This window comes from Protopterus annectens, chromosome 4.part0 (genome assembly GCF_019279795.1).
Source record: "Protopterus annectens isolate FY-2018-M chromosome 4.part0, PAN1.0, whole genome shotgun sequence".
Taxonomy (NCBI): Eukaryota; Metazoa; Chordata; order Ceratodontiformes; family Protopteridae; genus Protopterus; species Protopterus annectens.
The window spans coordinates 995,666,151-995,687,913 of NC_056733.1; positions in this window are offsets into that span (position 1 = coordinate 995,666,151).

Below are 21,763 nucleotides of genomic sequence, written 5' to 3' on the forward strand. Positions count from 1 at the left end.
CTGAGGTCATTTTAAGCCTAGCCATTTCATCCCAATGTAATATCATAGAAATGCTACTCAATACCCAAGATTGCATTTAGTGATGACTACCCATGCCCAGGATGGTTGTGGGCATAATCCCCAGTAAGAATTTACAGTGCCCAATCCACTCACCCAGGCCCTCTTGAATAGTGTTATAGAGATGTTCTGTTTCATATGAATTGGTAGCCTGTCATACTGCAGTTAGACAGAGACTTTGACATCAAGCTGTTACAGATGTAGCTAAATTAAGCACAAGAGTAACATACATTTGTACTGTTTAAAATTTTCTTTGCAGATATTAATGTAATGTAACATTCAATAAAGTATGTGAAATTTTATGATATAAACTGCACAAGCAGTATGTCATTCAAAGAAGAAAAACAAAGTAAATACTCACTAAGTGAAGCTTGCTGAGGCCATGCCTGTGCAAATATTTTGTTTAAGTACATTTTATGCCAAGCATTTTAATAAGGCTCATAAACATGGAATGCTATATAATCTCACTGGAATGTGTCAGGATAAATTGTTAAGTGGACAGGGACTGAGTACATGAGCAGGCAAGTTAGCCTGCAACATGAATGTGCATGATGTGAGCACGAGATGTCAATCCACTGGATATATGTGTATTCGGGAGAGTAACAGATTTAAAAGTCATTTGAAATTCATGCTTTGAGGACATTCCATTCTTTCTTCTGAGCTTAGTACCGTGGTATTCAGTGATCAGAAGAAATATCAGCTGTGGAATAAATGGGTCTTGTTCGTGTGCCAGATGGACAAAATAAGAGATATGTCACCTGTTTCATCTGTATGCTTCACATGAGGCTATGATGTGCGACCATGTGTGAGCTTTCTCAATGAATGGTGCATGGGAGACCACTGATGGGGAGCTGAGGAGAAGCATATACATTTAGTAGACCACCATCTAAATAAGGCACTGTTATGACAAGCTACACTGTCAAACACTTCAGTCAGATGCTTGTGACACTGTGATTGGACCAGGGAAGTTCACTACATGCTGCCAAAGGACTACAGTAAGTGCAAATCCCCCACCCTAACACTTAAGCAAACATACAAACTTCTCAAAAATAATGAAGGTCAGAAATACCAGGCTGTATTGTACCAACTTACAGCCTTTTGTAGTTAATGGTCACAGAATAAAATATGCAAAGTGACAATTTAGATATTGATTATGAAATAAGAATGCAACAGGCATTGGTTAAACTACACTTTACTGCTTCATCATTACTGTAACATTAAGCAATTATTTATTTATAAATATATTTATGTGTACACATATACATTTATTGTATGGATATATTGATATGGGCATCATACAAGTGGTCTATTACATCAGATGGCACACTGTTCAGTGCCACGTAGTGTTACAACTCTGCTATCACATCAGATGGCACACTGTTCAGTGCCACATAGTGTTACAACTCTGCTATCACATCAGACGGCACACTGTTCAGTGCCACATAGTGTTACAACTCTGCTATCACATCAGATGGCAAACTGTTCAGTGCCACATAGTGTTACAACTCTGCTATCACATCAGACGGCACACTGTTCAGTGCCACATAGTATTACAACTCTATCACATCAGATGGCACACTGTTCAGTGCCACATAGTGTTACAACTCTGCTATCACATCAGACGGCACACTGTTCAGTGCCACATAGTGTTACAACTCTGCTATCACATCAGACGGCACATTGTTCAGTGCCACATTGTGTTACAACTCTGCTATCACATCAGATGACACACTGTTCAGTGCCACATAGTGTTACAACTCTGCTATCACATCAGATGGCACACTGTTCAGTGCCACATAGTGTTACAACTCTGCTATCACATCAGATGGCACACTGTTCAGTGCCACGTAGTGTTACAACTCTGCTGTCACATCAGACGGCACACTGTTCAGTGCCATGTAGTGTTACAACTCTGTTATCACATCAGATGGCACACTGTTCAGTGCCATGTAGTGTTACAACTCTGCTTATTACATGATGAGAGTCTTGAACTGGCCAGTGAAGGTATCAAGCCACTGATCCACAAATACCACCATCAACAATGCACCCCAAAACCAATGCCATCATTGTCCAGTGTAGAAAACAAAAAATAGTAACTAGAAAATAGCACCTGGCATAAAGTCTAAAAAAATGCATATCTCTCAACCGCTTAGAGCAAGAAATCTGGACAAAGTCATAAATAATGGAAAAGCAAAGGCTCAAAAATAGGGACAATTTTTAAATATTGCTCCTACAAACTTAGAACGTTGAAAGAATAACAGGTTTTGCATTATCATGAATTTTCTGAGGGGCATGAAGTCTGGAACTTAGTTGCCTGTCATTATTACTTTTTTTTACTTCAGTCTTTAAGGAATTGCCAATAATTTGCCAGAAAACCACAATTTTATGAAAAAAATGGATCAAAAATATGCGGCAAAAATTTGGGCATTCTTCTAAAATCTGTACAGCTAAGAGGTATTTAAAAGCTATATTAATTATTTAAGCAATTTTGTCTTAAAATGCCAGGACTTCATCAGGACAGTTTAAATACAAACACTGTATTAAAAACATTCAACTTTAAATACCTAGGAAATCAGGTGATGTGAGGCATCAACTCAGTCACATGATCATACAACAAAACAATGTAAACCAAACTCAACCAAAACGTTACTTTTGCTGAATAAAAAGGAAAACAATGTAACTGTGCAGATCTGAATTGTAACACAGTAGAAGTAGATCTATGATCATTCAAACTCAGAGGCCGTGTGGCATTTAAACTTAACAACATTACATCCAACAGATTTGGGGTAGCCTGCTACAAAGAATAAAGGACTGTCATTAATATATTTACAATATTTATAGGAAGATGAAGTCAAAGGCCGTTTTCAATGAACAATTTTCAGAAAACTCACATTTCTCATCACTTGTTTAGATTTTGGCAATTACCATCCTTAGAGGCAAAATGATAGCCTGGTTAGAGGTGAAATAGTTAGACTATCCAGGCTCATCATGAAAGATACAGTTTTTTTGTCACTTGAATAAATTAGTTGAAGGAAAGGGATTGCGCCAACAAATTACTGTTTAAAACAGAGGATACAAATGAATAGAGCAGTTAAATATGCAGTTTTAATGAACTCTGGCTTTATTTCTCTTAAACATAATAATACAGTAGATATAACCAGAACAATTACATTTTCTTAGTTAAGTGACAATTTTAAGTCCATTGTTAATAAAGACTGAAGAGCATTATTTAATTCTGATCTGAAAGAAAAGTTAATAAAGTTAGTAAAACCACTGTGTTTTCTCTTAGAAGAAAGAATGAAATGAAAAGAGATCTGAGAGAATAACCTGTATGCTCTAGTTATAAGAGAAAATGGTATGAACAAATGCGATTTGTTACAGATCCTGCAAATGCATTAATGATGGTGCATCAGTTGATGTAGCGGTTTACCCCATACCTATGGGCTGTAATGGTTGTTTTGTGTACAGTACTAAGGGGGTAATATTATTATGTGATACTTTTTATACTAGTAAAATGGAGCAGCAGCTGCATCAAAGGATATATGAACACATATAACATACCAAAGAAAAATGCATTGAGTAAGTATGCTGTTAATTGTATTCATTTTTAACAGGTTCTTACAATTTTTCTATTGGAAAAAAGTGGAAAATGATACCAGCAGGGAAGCATGGGGAGCAAAGACTGAGTACAGCAAGCCTAGTTGGGAGTTACATTTAATGCCACATGGCTTCTAGGTTTTAATGACCACATATAAGTTCATAGGTTCATAAAAGGGTACTAGGCTAATGGTCCTTCAACCCTTAGATGCCTACCCATATTTATCCTGAGTTGCCTCAATTGTTGGCGGGTAGTTGAGTGAAGTTCATAGAGGTAAAGGTCTATGGTGCTTAATACCAACTTCCTCTGTTCAGGAGGGACATGGACACCACCTCAGTAGTAAATTTGTGGTCCCCTATCCATTGATCTAGGTTGTATTTAAAAAGAGAAAAGGAGGTGGTTTGTTTCATATGAATTTGAAGCTTGTTCCAGAAAAGTGGCAGTTTCTGGGAAATGTGTCTATCTCTCCAGCATTATCTGTTCATGTCAGTGGCTAGGTTAAGATCTCTGGAGTGAGTGACCCTCATGTAGTTTGATTTATGAATGTGTAACATTACCATCAGGGCCGGGTCAGAGACTGACCTATAAGCCAGGCACAGGTCACCTCTTAGCAACCTGTAGGAGACAGAATACAGTGACAGGGCTTTTGGTCTTTCTGCGTAAGGGTTGTTTTGTGTACCGTGTAATTTCTTGGTGAGAAACCTCTGTCGCCTCTCCAGTTGTTGCACGTGTCTGGTGAGATACATGCAAAAGGGAACATTGTACTCAATTATTGGTCTGATGAGGGCCAAGTATAATGGAATTATAACATCCTGAAGTCTGGATGCAATGCCTTTACTTATACGATGTGCCACATGGAAGGATCTCATTACTACTGTGGATATGTCATGGTCAAAGTTCAGGTTGCTATAAACCTGAGTACCCACATCATCAAATTTTCCCTTAGAACTAGCTGGTTTCTCAGTAGTAGCACTAAAATCTGAACCCCTGTGACTAGCACTTCCTCTAGAACCTGCTGGAAAGCACTAGGAAGCCTAAAACTGATTCAAGCACTCATCTCTCCTTGTCAATAAGGAGAAATTAATCATAGGCACTAAACAGCCTATAATTGCAAAGTACCTTGCAAAGGTAAGGGAAAACAGCTCTTATACTTTACAAAAAAAGCACCTAAACAGGCATGTCCAAGGGTCAGCTTCCAGTGATTTCTCCTGTCCACCTGGTGAATCTGGGCATACTGGGCAATGTGGCAACTGCCTCATGTACACAGACAATCCTTTCCTCCTACCACCCAACACTACAACCTGTGAGAAATGCACTTACATAACCAAACTGGAAGCAAAGCTCTCTCTGGCCAAGATTGTGCTAGACAGTCAAGAGGAGAAGGTTTACACCTGCACTACACCTCAAGCAACTCATAGCCCTTCAAAACCCACACCATCAACACCCACACATAGCAACACTAAACCCACATATGCGGAGGCCCTTAACATTAACCTGCTCAAGCAACAAGGACCTCTGAAGCTGAAACGCAAACAAACACCAGTCACAACCAAAGTGACACATAGCTGACAACACCAGTGTGCCACCCAACAACAGTCCCTAAGGCAAGACAATGTATCCAACACTTTAGTCATAGGTGACTCTATAGTCAGGCACACTGATGTCCCACTCACCAGGCTGAACAAGGAGAAAATTACAGTCAGCTGCCTGTCAGGTGCCAGGATCTGCCACATAACACATGCACTCAAGTCACTCCACAACAAGTACAAATACGACTCTGTCATTCTCCATGCTGGAGTGAATGACTTGAGACGTACCTCTGACTACATGAAAAGAGACATGGAAGAGCTCTTGGATCATGTGGCCCAGGCAGGTATGACCCTAGCCCTAAGTAGCATCCTGCCTTCACCCAGAATGATACCACAGTATAAGGACAAAATGATTGACTTCAACAATTGGCTAAGCTTCTGGTGTCATTCAAAGGGGATCCAGTATCTGTCTGCCTGGGAAGACATGATCGACAAACCACAATGATTTGCCAGAGATGGTCTGCACCTGTCACCCCTGGGATTCAGGTTACTGGATAAAGCTCTTGCCACCCCATATAATGCCTTTTATAGGCAAGGTTCAAAGGATCAAACCACAACCATAACAGATACAAGCATGCAAAATCTGAAGGCAATGCTACTCAATGCTAGAAGTCTAAACCTCAAAATACACTCTCTCAAGGCACTCCTAAAAATGGAGAACATCAATATCTGTGCAGTAACTGAGACCTGGTTCAAGGCTCCAGAGAGCACCCCTGCAATACCAGGCTACAACTCTTACTACACTTTTCAGCCGCAAAACCAAGACCAAAATACTAAAAGTGGAGGAGTGTCCATATTCACCAAGGATATTCACACCTCCAGGCTAGTTACCCAACACAATGCATCTGAAATTCTCCAGGGCAACTAACACTAGGTAAGACTGCAATCCAAATTGTAGCTTGCTACAGATCCCCCACCATGCCCCAAGATTTTCACTACACCTTTCTAAACATACAGGAAAATATTAAGATACAACCAAACACCCTAAAACTGGGTGATTTCAACTATCCTGCCATTAACTGGGAAAACTACTTGGGTACCAACTCCTTTTCCCAATGTTTTTTGGAATTCATAAATTCCAATGCCCTGGATCAACTAATCCTTTGTCCCACCAGGGGCTCCAATATCCTAGACCTGGTCATTACCAACATGGGAGATAGATACTCCACACCACTGGTCACCCCCTGATTGGACAGGTCTGACCATAAGCAAATCACCCTTGACATCCACATCCCACCCCCACCCCCCAGTAAGGAAACCTCCTTAAAAAACTTCTCCAAAGCCAAGTTCATGATTCTGAAGTCAGAAGTGACAAACTTCATGACACCCATGCAGACGGGTTCTGAAAGTTTGACTGCAGAATCCTACACTAAGGTACTGTACGAGCACATCCACTCATGCATGAATTGTGCCATCCCAAATAGAACAAAGATGCTCTTCTCCAAAAAAAGGAAGCCAATCTGGTGGTCCCCTGCTATAAACAAACTATACAACAGAAAGAAGAAACTGTTGCAGAAAAGAGGAAAATCCCAGGATGCAAAAAACTCCCTCACCAGCCTCAGTAAGAAGATGAGATCCCTCATAAAATCCTCAAAAGCTAGTTTCGAAAATAAAATTTCCAAAGATTCCAAAGACAACCACAAGGCATTCTATAGTTATGTCAATAATCTAAATAGCAATGATCAGATCTGCACTGAGCTACAACAGAATAGCATTAAGTATACTGATCCCAAGGATATTGCCAATATCCTGGCAGATCGATTTAGTAACAACTTCACCCCCCTCTCACCCCCTAAAGGGCCCATCTCACTACCAAACGATTGCCAAATTCCGGTAATCACGGCCACACAGGTAGAAACCGCACTCTCCAAAGCTAAGAATACAGCATCCATGGGACCAGATGACATCCCAGGCTGTGTACTACATGAACTACAAAATTAACTGGCACCTCACCTAAGTGTCATGTTTAATCATAGCCTCATCTCAGGCTTTGTGCCCACTGAGTGGCGCACAGCTACAGTTATCCCACTCCACAAGGGGGGATCCACCTTGGATCCTGGGAACTACAGTCCCATCAGTCTGACAAGCCTGATCTGCAAGGGCATGGAACATTATCATGGAACTTATAAACAAAGACATTGGCAACCTTCAAACACTGGACCCCACCCAGTTTGGGTTTGTGAAGGGACGATCTTGTCTCCTGAATCTGATTGACTTTTTCGAATCAGTCTCCAGAGCTGTGGACGAAGGTAAGGCGGTCCACACAGCCTATCTGGTCCTTGCCAAGGCCTTCAACACGATCCTCCACTCTGGAATAATCGATAAACTTACTAAGCTGGGCATAAATCCCTACGTCACTCGATGGGTTGCCAACTGGCTTACTGACAGAACCCAGACTGTAAAAGTAGCCATCTCCAAATCCAGCTCCAGACAAGTGGAGTACCTCAGGGTTCAGTCCTGGGACCACTCTTGTTTGGCATCTACTTCTCTGAAGTGCAGGCCAATACTAAGGGACTCTTGTTAACAAAGTTCGCAGATGACTGCAAACTGGGAGCCATTATTGAATCCATAAATTATGTGGATATTCTTCAAAGGGGCCTTACAGAAACAGATGCCTGGTGACAGAGCCATGGGCTCAAACTTAATGCCAAGAAATTTATAGTTATCCCCTTTGAAAAAAAACATGTACCCATGAATTACCACATAGGTGGCAGGACACTAAACATCGAAAGTGTGATGAGAGACTTATGGGCACAGGTGAACAGTGGTCTCACTTTCAATAATCACATCATCACAACAGTTAGGAAATTCTTCTATGTGGCACACCTCATCACTAAGGGCTTTTCATCCAGAAAAAAGGAGGTCATTGTCCCACTGTACTCATCCCTCATTAGACCTATTATAGAGTATAATGCCCCGTTTGGTATGTACCTCACAAGACATCTGCAACAGCTGGAAAGGCCACAGAAATACCTCACTAAAAGAATCACAGGTCTAAAGCAGACACCATATGCTGACCGTCTAAAAAAACTCCAGCTATACTCTGTGGCATATCGTCCACTCAGAGGCGATCTCTGCTTAACATACAAGGCCATGTCAAACCCTAAGCTGTTGGACATGCTCCACTTAAAGAAATCCCAATCCCTCAGAGCCACATGGTCCAGGGATCTAAACTTTCTCATCACAATGAACAAAACATGCTGGAGGGATACGTTTCTGTCCCAGAGACACCCCATACTCTGGAATAGACTGCCCATACATGTCAAGCAGAGTGCCTCCTTGGCCCTCTTCAAAAGGAACCTTGATGATTGATGGGAGATAGGAAATTCACCCCAGGGATCATGTCAGTCACCCTGCTAGACAGGGGTCCAGAGAATTAAATATTGTGGGAAGAAATATCCAGGAAATTGTTATGGCTAGGCTTGCATAGGCCCTAGGGCTCATAGTCTAGTACCAACCTATGAACCTATGAACCTATGAACCCTTAGGGGCTGCTTTCTATAATGTGTTTAGCAGGAATGACAGCTTTCCCAAAGGGAATAATAATACATTATTTTGCATTTAGCTTTAATCTGTGGCTTTGGCACCAATCATTTGTCTGCATTAACCTAGCCTCTGACATGAACAGGTCATGCTGGAGAGATAGATTCCTCTCTCAGAGACTGCCACTTCTCTGGAACAAGTTTACAATTCATGCGAAATCATTGGAGGATTCAGTGATTGCTCTCAGTTTGCAAGCATCAACAAACACGGTCAGCCACAGGTAATGCAAGTTTGCCTGGACTTCTGAGAAATAAATTCTGAACAATAAATGGCCCAGCACAGAACCCTGTGGTATACCACTGGTGACTGGTATTTTGCTTGAGGTGAAGGCACCAACTTTGACAGTATGTGTCCTATCTGTGAGCCAGTTGGTTACCCATCTGGTAATGTAGGGGTTAATTCCCAATTGGGAGAGTTCCTCTATAATGCCTGAGTGGGGGATTGCTTCAAATGCCTTTGTTAGGTCAATGTAGGCAGTATGCACTGTATTTCCCTTGTCCAGGGCCTTGGTGACTTTCTTAAAGAAGTAAACCATATTTAGCAGGCATGATCTACCTTTAACGAATCTGAACTGAGTTGGGTTCAACGTTTGGAGATTACCTATGTCCTTGTTAATAAGGTCCATAATGATTCTTTTAATGGTCTTGCAGATGAGGTGAGTCAAGCATATGGGCCTTTAATTCCCAGGGTCATTTTTGTCCCCATTTGTGCAGAGAGGGATTACTGTTGCTGTCCTCCATTCTGCTGGAACATAGCCAATTTGCAGGCTGTATTTAAACAGGGATCTAACTGGGTCTGTTAGGTCATGTTGTAAGATGTTTAAAAGGCAACCTGGGATGTTGTCTGGTCCCATTGATGCTAGTGTTTTTAAATTAAGATCTGCAAAGTTGTTGTTTTTTTTATTCAGAGCTAATTACTTTCTGGATGAGTTCAGTTTACATTGTTTCATTAAATGGTCATGTTACTTTTAATGCCTCACATCACCTGATCTCTTAGACATTTAAACTGGAGTGCTTTTAAATTGTTCTCAATAAGCTTTGGCATTTCAAGATTATACATTGCTGCGAAGATATACCAAACTCATCTATACAATGACTAATCGCTCTTACATCTGTTTCTGGAGAGCTGCTCGTTCTATACAATGACTAATCACTCTTATATCTGCTCCTGGAGAGCTGCTCATTCTATACAATGACTAATCACTCTTACATCTGCTCCTGGAGAGCTGCTTGTTCTATACAATGACTAATCACTCTTACATCTGCTTCTGGAGAGCTGCTCATTCTATACGATGACTAATCACTCTTACATCTGCTCCTGGAGAGCTGCTCGTTCTATACAATGACTAATCACTCTTACATCTGCTCCTGGAGAGCTGCTCATTCTATACAATGACTAATCACTCTTACATCTGCTTCTGGAGAGCTGCTCATTCTATACAATGACTAATCACTCTTACATCTGCTTCTGGAGAGCTGCTCATTCTATACGATGACTAATCACACTTACATCTGCTCCTGGAGAGCTGCTCATTCTATACAATGACTAATCGCTCTTACATCTGCTTCTGGAGAGCTGCTCATTCTATACGATGACTAATCACTCTTACATCTGCTTCTGGAGAGCTGCTCATTCTATACGATGACTAATCACTCTTACATCTGCTTCTGGAGAGCTGCTCATTCTATATGATGACTAATCACTCTTACATCTGCTTCTGGAGAGCTGCTCATTCTATATGATGACTAATCACTCTTACATCTGCTTCTGGAGAGCTGCTCATTCTATACGATGACTAATCACTCTTACATCTGCTTCTGGAGAGCTGCTCATTCTATACGATGACTAATCACTCTTACATCTGCTTCTGGAGAGCTGCTTGTTCTATATAATGACTAATCACTCTTACATCTGCTTCTGGAGAGCTGCTTGTTCTATACGATGACTAATCACTCTTACATCTGCTTCTGGAGAGCTGCTCATTCTATATGATGACTAATCGCTCTTACATCTGCTTCTGGAGAGCTGCTTGTTCTATACAATGACTAATCACTCTTACATCTGCTTCTGGAGAGCTGCTCATTCTATACGATGATTAATCACTCTTACATCTGCTTCTGGAGAGCTGCTCATTCTATACAATGACTAATCACTCTTACATCTGCTTCTGGAGAGCTGCTCATTCTATACAATGACTAATCGCTCTTACATCTGCTTCTGGAGAGCTGCTTGTTCTATACGATGACTAATCACTCTTACATCTGCTTCTGGAGAGCTGCTTGTTCTATACGATGACTAATCACTCTTACATCTGCTTCTGGAGAGCTGCTCATTCTATACGATGATTAATCACTCTTACATCTGCTTCTGGAGAGCTGCTCGTTCTATACAATGACTAATCACTCTTACATCTGCTTCTGGAGAGCTGCTCATTCTATACAATGACTAATCACTCTTACATCTGCTTCTGGAGAGCTGCTCATTCTATACAATGACTAATCACTCTTACATCTGCTTCTGGAGAGCTGCTCATTCTATACGATGACTAATCACTCTTACATCTGCTCCTGGAGAGCTGCTCATTCTATACAATGACTAATCACTCTTACATCTGCTTCTGGAGAGCTGCTCATTCTATACGATGACTAATCACTCTTACATCTGCTTCTGGAGAGCTGCTCATTCTATACGATGACTAATCACTCTTACATCTGCTTCTGGAGAGCTGCTTTTTCTATATAATGACTAATCACTCTTACATCTGCTTCTGGAGAGCTGCTTGTTCTATACGATGACTAATCGCTCTTACATCTGCTTCTGGAGAGCTGCTTGTTCTATACGATGACTAATCACTCTTACATCTGCTTCTGGAGAGCTGCTCGTTCCTCCTCCATTACAGGAGGCTCTTGTAATCTGTCTCTCTCTGCTGCTGAAAAACAGTAACAAGAAATACAAGTATCTTGAATGAAATGTCGTGAAACAGCCATTTTATGATCATATTAATAATCAGAAAGCAGTGACCTGTCCTGAATATTTACTGTACATCTGAATTGCACCCTCTTTCTGTCTGACCTTGTTTCTTCATTGGTATCTCTTCAGTTCATTGTGGTGGTGTTTGAACTACTCACCAGAGTGGTAGATGCCAGCAGTAGTCACTGCCCTGACAAGCCTGTGCCAGGCATCTACTTTATACAGAGAACTTCATAAGAGTACCCCACCATGTGGTAAATAATGTATAGAATTTTGCTCTCCTCAGGGCACCACCTGGGAGCCCTGCTATCACCAGTGCCATCAAAAGTGCAGATGTTTTGCATGTCACAGTCCAAAGGAATATGATCCATACATATTGCTGTTGTCAGCTTGTGACGTGCAACAGCAAGTATTCAGATTGCGTGACATATCACAGTGCCCCAGTAAATTTGCTCATATTCTCATGGAGTGGTAGAATAGTATTAGGGTGTGAACTGTAGCGTGAACGGAGTGTGACAACAGCCTAGTACCTACATATGTTTAGATTTCTACACTTTAGCACCTCTACAGGCCATAATAATACAATAGTTTAACACTCACCGTACCAGGATAATTGCTCAACCCACATGCATTTGGCAGTATTCTGCAGTCTTGGTCATGGTAACTTTGTAGAAATTATGTGAGTTATTTGATCTGCATACACTCATTAGTATAATGACCATGTCAGAATCTTCATTTCTGAGTGGTAAAAAATACCACAGCCATTAGTGTGCTCATTATATTGCAGAATTCGCATCTCAGCAAGCAGTGGATTCATACCTTTATATGTGTGCAAACCTAAAACTTTGTATATTTACAAGAGTAGTGATACCTGCACAGTTTGCTTGCTTCTCTGCACATGCGCTGAAGCTGATTGTTGTTTGTTGAGCTACCTGAAACAGTTTAGGATAAGGGGGTTGAGTTTGTTGGGGTAGCAAACAGCAGGTGAGATCTGTGTGGGGGTGTATGAACATGGAGAGGTGTTTCTGACTCTTACACATGTCAATGTATAGAACTGTAATTTGTATATAGGAAGGTCTAGTATGTGTTGCAGTATGTGAGAGACATTGGCTCTGTTTTAGGCCATGTGTTTTACTTAATGTTATCTATTACATGTGAGGTGTTCTTTATGTTTACGTAACAACATATGTTGACATATATGCTGTTGTAAACTGTGAGGAAGTGTTACAGCTGTCCAGTAGACATTACTCATTGTGAGGACTTAGAGTACTACAGTTAGTCTGCTGAGGGACAGTCATGCATCACCTGTATTTTTTTCTTTTCTGGAGGGTATGCTTGTAACCTGTGTCTACTAGCAGCCTCATTGCAATGGCAGTCATGCATCACCTGTATTTTTTCTGTTGTGGAGTGTGTCCTTGTAACCTGTGTCTACTAGCAGCATCATTGCAATGGATCTTGGAGTCCAGAGTCCTCCATGATGTGACTTCTGTCAGTGGTATTTTGTATGTTTTAGAATTACTTCCTGTGATGGAGTAAGGCAGTGAGTGAGTATGTGTGTGTCTTCATCAGTAGAGTGGTGAAGGAAAGCCTAAAACACCACTGACAAAGTTTGCTGATGTTGTAATACATATGACCTGTCAACCTCTTACCAGATGTAATCGGTCCATAGCCAAAAACAATGGGTGGACAAAGGCCCAAAAAAAACAGGAACGAATTTTAATTATTGCTCTTATAAACCTTGAAAGTTACTAGAATAACATGTTTTGTGCTAGCATACATTTTTCTGAAGGATTTGAAATCTGAATCTCAAATGTCTGTTATTATTCACTTCAATCCTTAATGATTGGCAGGAAACCATACATTTTATGAGGAACAGACCAAAAATATGAGGCAAAAATCTGCACATTCTGCAAAAACCTGGACAGTTGAGAGGTATGCTGAGTGTTTGCAACAAACACACATGCCTTGCCTCTTTTACAGAGACCAGAAGGACCGGATAATCCTAAGAACTCAATAGCATTTATGGGCTGCACCTTACTGGTCTGTACCATGGTACTCTTTCTGTGGGAGGCCCTCCACACATTTCCATGCAGGAATCCTCATGTGGATAATAATATAGCATTGCACTAACATCCTGAGGGATGTCCTCACAGAGGCCTCAGCCTGCTGTTGGACTGCACACACATTGACATCAGGGATCATATAACAATCCGAGTATGCTGTGACAACAGATATACTGTAGCTGACATTCACAGTATAAGCAAACAGTGGCAGTCAATAGCACTGCTGGGGTCATAGCAATTACACACTTGAAGGGATAGACACCGTGCAATGAAAAACTCTTGAACCCATCCACCACTTGGGTAGAGGGAGTAACTTTGCTCCTGTTCATAGGTTCATAGGTACTCACTAAGCTATCAATCTGTGAGGATGTAAAGAAGCCTAGCCTTACATTCCCCTGGTAGTTTTTTGGTTATTGCGTTTTCTGCATGAGTAATGCAGAGGAAGGCAGAACAAGGATATGTCGGTATGTTTCCTTGTTACCCCTATCCACGAGGGGCATGGGTGCTAAACTGGGGATCAGCTTGCAGTTTCCCATCCAGTCATGTAAATTACATTTCAGTATTGTAAGGCAAGTACTTTTTTATGTGGAGTGGAAGACACTTCAATAGAAATGGTATATTTGTGATTCTCTCTCCAGCACGGTATGTTTATGCTGAAAAGGAGAAAGGGATCCCTTGGGTGGATGTTCGTACTACCATTACCCTTGACAATGTGTAATAGGTCTGAAAGTTTAGGGTCTGTTAATACGCCATACACAAGACAGGAGTCACCCCTTCTATGATATAGAGAAGAGAAACAAGACTTGAGTCTGCATAGTTCTTATGATTTAGGCACTTGAAATCACAGCAGAAAGCACAGCAGTCTGCATTCAGACAGTGCAGTGGTGCAATGCTTAGCACTGTCACCTCACAGTAAGAGGTTTTAAAGTCTGATTCTTGGCTGAGGTGCCTTCTGTGTGGGGTCTGCATGTCCTCCCTGCATTCATGTGGGTTTCATCCAGATGCTTCGGTTTCCTTCCACATTCCAAAGACATGAGTCTGGAGCATTTCTCCCTCGGCCTCCACTGAAAATGGGCTCTGCCCCAGTAAGACTTTCCCAGTAAACAAATGTTAAATAAATAAATAAATACATTTGTCATAAGTGTTTGGAGAGGTACATACTGAATGTGACATACTCACTAATCCGGCCAAGTACAGTGGAATGATTACATCCTTTGACCTGAATGCCACACCTTTAGATATAAGTTGTGAAAAAGGACTTCCTTACAATAGTGGATACATGGTGATCACGGGGCAGTCTCCTGTCTACATAGTTTCCCAGATCTCTGACTACAGGATCAGCTTTCACAGGGTGCTGTCAATGAGGTAGTTACAAGTGAAGTCTTGCTTGCTGATGGATAGTATTATACATTTCTTGGCATTTAATTTTAGTCCATGGTTTTGACACCAGCTGTTTTTGTTTGTGCAAGACTTTCATGCAGGATCTTGTGATTTCTGGGGATTTAAGGATAACACAAAGGTTATAGTCCTTTGCAAACTTGGTCAGCCGTAAACCCTTAACATTTCCTTTAACCTCCAAGAAGTAAATGCCAAAGAGGAGTGGTCCAAGGACTGAACCCTGGGGTACATTGCCAGTGACAGATCTTTTGGAGGAGATAGAGTTGCCCACCATAATTTGCTTGGTTTTATCTATAGGTTTATAGGTGTTTATTGGGCTAATGACCACAAGGGCCTTTTTAAGCCTAGCCATGCATCCAAATCTCTGATAAGTTCTGATATCCTTGATATGTAAGCAGGGGCTTGGGAGAGGAAACATTTACAGGCTGCCTGTGTCCATTAGAGATATGAGTGTTAAACCAGGGATGCATTTCATGCTCCCTATCCAATTGTCCAAGTTCCACTTGATATTGGTTAGGGAGGAACTCTGCTTCACATGGATGGTGAGCCTGTTCCACAGATGGGGTAGCCTCTGGGATACATACTTGACTCTCCAGCAGGTCCTATTTATATCACAGCAAGGTTTAAGTCTTTAGAATGGGTAATTCTTGTGCTGTTTGTTTTGTGGATATGCAGGAAGTCCATCAGAGTGGGGTTTGACAATGCCCTGTATGGTAGGCATAGATATCCGCTCAAACGCCTGTAGGAGACAGAATACAGGTAGTCTGCATAGGACATTTTACTTATGCCCTGTATTCTTTTAGCGAATAACTTCTGTAGACATTTCAATTGTTGGATATGCCTGGTTAGGTACATACCAAAGGGGACGCTGTACTCAGTGACAGGTCTGATGAATGCCAGATACAGTGGAACAATGACTTCCTTGGACATCCTTAGCTTTAGATGCCATACCTGTGTTTATAAGTTGCACAGCATAGAATGATTTTCTCGCTAATATAGACACATGATGAACAAAGGATAGACTGTGTGTCCCTAAGTCCCTGACTACTGGGTCAACTCTGAGGGGTGTGTTGCCAATATGATGGTTACCAAGAATGGATGACTTCCGAAAGGATACTATTATGCATTTCTTGGCATTTAGTTTTAGTCCGTGGCCCTGGCACCAGTTATTTGTCTGTGTCAGCCACTCCTGGAGCATATTTGTGTCAGTATGGGATTTAATGACTGCTCCTAATTTGCAATCATCTGCAAATTTAGTCAGCCAGAGACCACTGACATTCGCCCTGACTTCTGAGAAGTAAATGCCAAAAAGTAGCAGTCCAAGGACTGATCCCTGAGGGACTCCACTTGTGACTGGCCTCTTTGTAGAGGTGGACTCCCCAGTTCTGACTTCCTGGGTCCTGTCTGTGAGGCAATTGGCTATCCACCAGGTGACATATGAGTTTGTACCTAATCTCTTGAGTTTGTCAACAATGCCCGAGTAGGGTATTGTGTAAAATGCCTTGGCCAGGTCATGGTAGGCAGTGTGAACCATTTTCCCTCATCCATTGCTTTGGTTACCTTCTCAAAGAAATCCACCAGTTTGAGTAGACATGATCTGCTCTTAACAAAACCCAAATAGGTCAGGTCCAGCATCTGGAGGTTTACTATATCTCTATTGATACTGATTTGCTAGCCAATTACCTATTTAGGGAGTAACATAGAGATTGACACTTAGTTGGAAAAGTTTATCTACAATACCCGAGTGTAGGATTTTGCCAAATGCCTTTGCAAGGTCTAGATATGTGGTGTGTTCTGGTTTGCACTCATCTGTTACTTCAGTAATTGACTAGGTTAAGTAGTTAAGATCTGCCCATGGCAAATCTAAACTGGCATGGGTTGAGACCTTGTAGGTTGTTTATGTTCTTTTAATGTTTGGCATAATGGTTAAGGTCTTTAACTCTCAGATGCAAGGTACAGGGTTTGATTCTGATGTCTGGTTAATGGCTAGGCATGTAAAAGTCCACAGACTGATAGCCTAGCATTTACCTATGAACCTATAATGATCCTTTCCGTAGCCTTACAGATAAGGTTTGCCAGGCATATGGGTCTATAATTACCCTGGTCCATTGATCCGCCAGCTTTATGAAAGGAGGTGACTGTTGCTGTCTTTTATTCATCCAGCATGAAGCCTGACAATAAATAGCCTCTGAAGGGGGTAAAACAAGTCCTGTTTCAGGCTGGCCAGCAGGCAGCCCATTATGTTATCTGATCCCTAGAAGTAATGTTCTTGGCCTTGGATAATTCCTAGAGGACTTGTTCTTGGAGGATAGGGGGTAGATACAGGTATATGTTTTGGAAATACAGGTGGCCGATGGGGTTTGAGCTAAACTTGTCTGCCTGTAGACTGTCTACATCCACTGGATATGAGTATGTGATATTATTTGCTATCAGTTCTGCACAGAGGTCAGAATTGTTTATGAAATTTCTTACACATATCCTTCACTCAGATGGCTTTTTACCTCATATCTGGCTTTGGATGATATGATCAAAGTCCTTAGTTTTCTGTTAGGTTTAACAAGGGTTCTTGGCATCATGAGAGTTAAGCTTATTTGGTGTGTAATAAGTTTTGTATTGCTGAATTCCAGAAATTTCTAGGCTTACATGTTTTAAGATTAAGAAGTAAATGTTGTGGGAAGAAATAGCCAGGGAATTGTTATGGCTAGGCTTGTATAGGCCCAAGAGCCAATGGTCTAGTACCAACCTATGAACCTATAAGATATGTAAGTATCCCAGTTGATGGAGGGACAGTTAAAGTCACTTAGGAGAATGGTGTTTGGCTTAATGCATAGGCACTCCATACTTTGTAAGTAGGAGATATTGACTGAGGGGAATATTGAGAGAGTCCCATAGTTAGATATAACATGATATGACATCTTCCTGATAGTATGCTGTAGGCTATAGACAAGCAGAATGCATAACCTGCTCCAAATATCCCTAAGTTTATATATGGTTCTCTTTGCAAGGTAATGAGGCCTCCTGCTGTATGTCAGTGCAATACCTTGCACCATTCAGTACTAACTGCAGCCAAAAGTCTGGTAGCCATGCATCCAAATCATGGCACATCCTGGACATCATGTAACATATGCCATGTGAACACTGGATATGATCATGTGTTACTGAGGTAAGGGTAATACCTGCTTAATGGTATATATATTTATGACTGAAAGATGACATGACTGACACAGACAAAAAGTGGAAGGCGAAGTTCTCCCAGGTGTAGAATGAAATTTTGCTAGATGCCCCAGAATGTTAGATGAGACCAGGCCTTTCAGGATTGTGCCTGTCAGGACCTTGTGGAGTGAGTCAACACAGTTGCTGGCTAAAATAGAACCCATTAGCAGATTCAGAGAAAGGATATCCACATGATTCTATGTGCTCCCAACATGTCAGTATGTCTGGCACAGAACAAATGATCTTGAGTGGTGGGGTTTACCATCATAATCTCAAAGGCAAAAATTTTTAAATGAAAACAATGAATGAAAAATCCCAAAACTGAAAATAAAATCTAGCCTATATGTCAAACGTCTTAAACATGATGTTTGGCATTCGAAATACCAGACTTGTGGTTTCGAAAGTCTGTATGTCCTTTTATATTTTAGCAGGGGGTCAAGCCCCCCCTGCACCTCCCACATCTCCTGCAAATTATATATACCAACTCCAAAATCGCACTACAGTGAGGAAAGGGGTAAGTTCCTGATCCTCACTGTACTACTATTTCCGTTCACAATGCAGAACTCATAATAACAAATCAAGCTTTATGTTCATTATTATGAAGTCATATTAATCTAGTTCAGCATTGAACAACTTTGAAAACTGCCTTTTGCCCACATCACGTTCACACTCGAGCCTTTGCAATTTTGATTGTAAGCCAAGTGGAAGCCCTCTTATAGAGTCACCATTAATTAACAAAGAAAACTTTATGCAATCTTTGTCTGGAGGACCCAACAGTTCACAATTTGATGTAAGTACATAATCTGGGGCTATAACTGCATGAAGCATCTCAGATGTTAGTTGGTGACGCCCAAGATGGGTGTATTTTAACAAGTGGGGTCAGTCTGAACTATCTGTCTGACTAATGGCCATACAGTTACTATGCCTAGGTTATTTGTTGTAACACACACATCTGGACTATAGCTACGACACTGCCCTGCTCAAGGTATGTTATCTTTAAGTTGTGAATGGCACTCTGTTATAGAGGTTTACTCACTATCTGTTGTCTAGTGTGTAGGACTAAGGCAATGAGGTGTTATCCAGCTACCTTCTGTAATCTAAGGTTGATTCCTCAGCCTCTATTTGCCAAGTGTTTGCCTCTGCACAAGTCACTTAAAAAAACAGTGCTCTGGAGCAAATAGACTAGGCTACTCTTCTGTGTCCCGGACTGAGTGCCTCATAACTGCAAGTAAATCATCCCTGATAAGTAACAGGAAAAAGCTCATTGCAGCTTTCCTCAGTCCCTGGTTTGGCACCTATGTCTCTAGTGGACACAGACGCCTGTAAATGGCTCATCTCCCAGGCCCTATCTTGTAAATGTTTCATCGTCCAAACCCCTGCTTACACTTATCAAGGGCACCAGAACTTATCAGAGATTTGGGATGCATAGCTAGGCTTTAAAAAAACCCTTGTGGTCATTAGCTAGTAAACATATATGAACCTATGATCCTACATTTGGCTTTAGGTGTAGGTGAAGGGCATATTCACATTGGTGAATGTTTAGGTGTTTTCACAGATGCTGCATTGTCAGGATCCTCCAGCACAGACATAGATCATGCCCGATGTCTGAGAATGATCTGAGCCTGATTATGATAGCTGCCAAATGCAGGCCCAGTCAGGAATCATGGTGACAGTGGTAGAGAGGGGGCAATGTGATAGACACAGCCCCTGTGCATGAGCAGCCCCATTTTGATCACAGGATGCCACATTATGGTTGCATTTGGCTGACACATTAGCACAGGGATTTTGCCCTCTTTTCTAGCAGCAGAATCTTCCCCAGTTGCTCCAACTCCATTGAGCATGAGGAGGGCAGCTAGAGTCAGAGTGCTGGTGGACAGCAATGCCAAGGGCACTGCCCCCTCCTAATCTTACTGCATCTATAGCTACTCCTCATCATTTGTTGAAGGGCATTATACACGGCCAGGTAGATACCACTGCAGCTGTAGCAGAGCTGCTCAGGAGATACATAGTCCGCGTGATGACCTGCAGGAGGATCTGGACAATTTGAATGGCGTTAGTGGTTATCCACCATGACCATTGCCATTGTCATGGACTGTTCTCTTACACTTCTGGTGGAGAAGCCCATCACAAGAGGGTGAGGGTGCAGTATAGCATGCATAGCACCACCATCTTGAAACCTGCACCTAATGTTGATCTTGTGGAGAAGCCCATCACAAGAGGGTGAGGGTGCAGCATAGCATGCATAGCACCACCATCTTGAAACCTGCACATAATGTTAATCTGGTGGAGAAGCCCATCACAAGAGGGTGAGGGTGCAGCATAGCATGCATAGCACCACCATCTTGAAACCTGCACCTAATGTTGATAGCCCGGCAGAGTATCATGGATACAGTCACGGATGGGGTGTTTGTGGTGTAGCACATAATGTCATTCATACTACTGCAGCACTCCATCCTCTGTACATGTTGTAGATTGTGCTTAGGACCTTCTCCAGAGAGGCCCCCATGGACAGGGGCGTACAGGATCAGTGTACACATATCTCCAGCAAATGTTCTTCAGACTTTGGCACAGTGTTACATCTTCTGTTGAAGCTGCATGCATGCACACCCACATGTGCCAACCAGCACTGCTCACCTCTGTATAGAGAAACTACACTGGAGACACCAACCCCTCCCTGACCAGCCTTCCTGACTATATACACTCACATGTCAGAAAAATGCACACAACTTTAATCTGTATACACACACACACACACACACACACACACACACACACACACACACACACACACACACACACACACACACACACAGACACACACACACACAGACACACACACACACACACACACACACACACACACACACACACACACACACACACACACACACACACACACACACACACACACACACACAGTCATTGCATGGTATAGCTATTGATAATCTGGCCATAGTTGTGAACCAGATGCTATGTCTTAGCTACTGCCATGGTCATGGTGTACTATGCATGTCTCTGACCCACATAGTTATCCATTGCAGATGGCTCTTCAATAGACTGTTTATCAGCATTTCCTCTTTCGTAGGCTCCTCCCCTGTAGCTTGTTCCTGTAGAGACCCCTCATCAGACTCCACCTCTTTCACAGGCTTCCCCCCCCTGCAGCTAGTTCTTCAACAGTTTCCTTATCAGGCACCTCTGTTACTGTTAATTCTGCACCTTCATCTTCTCAGACGTTTCTCCCAGCTGTATCGTTTTTTGTGTGCCAACACGTTGTGTAATAGTGCACATGCTACAAATATGTTACTGCACATTTCAGGATTGTACTGCAGGAC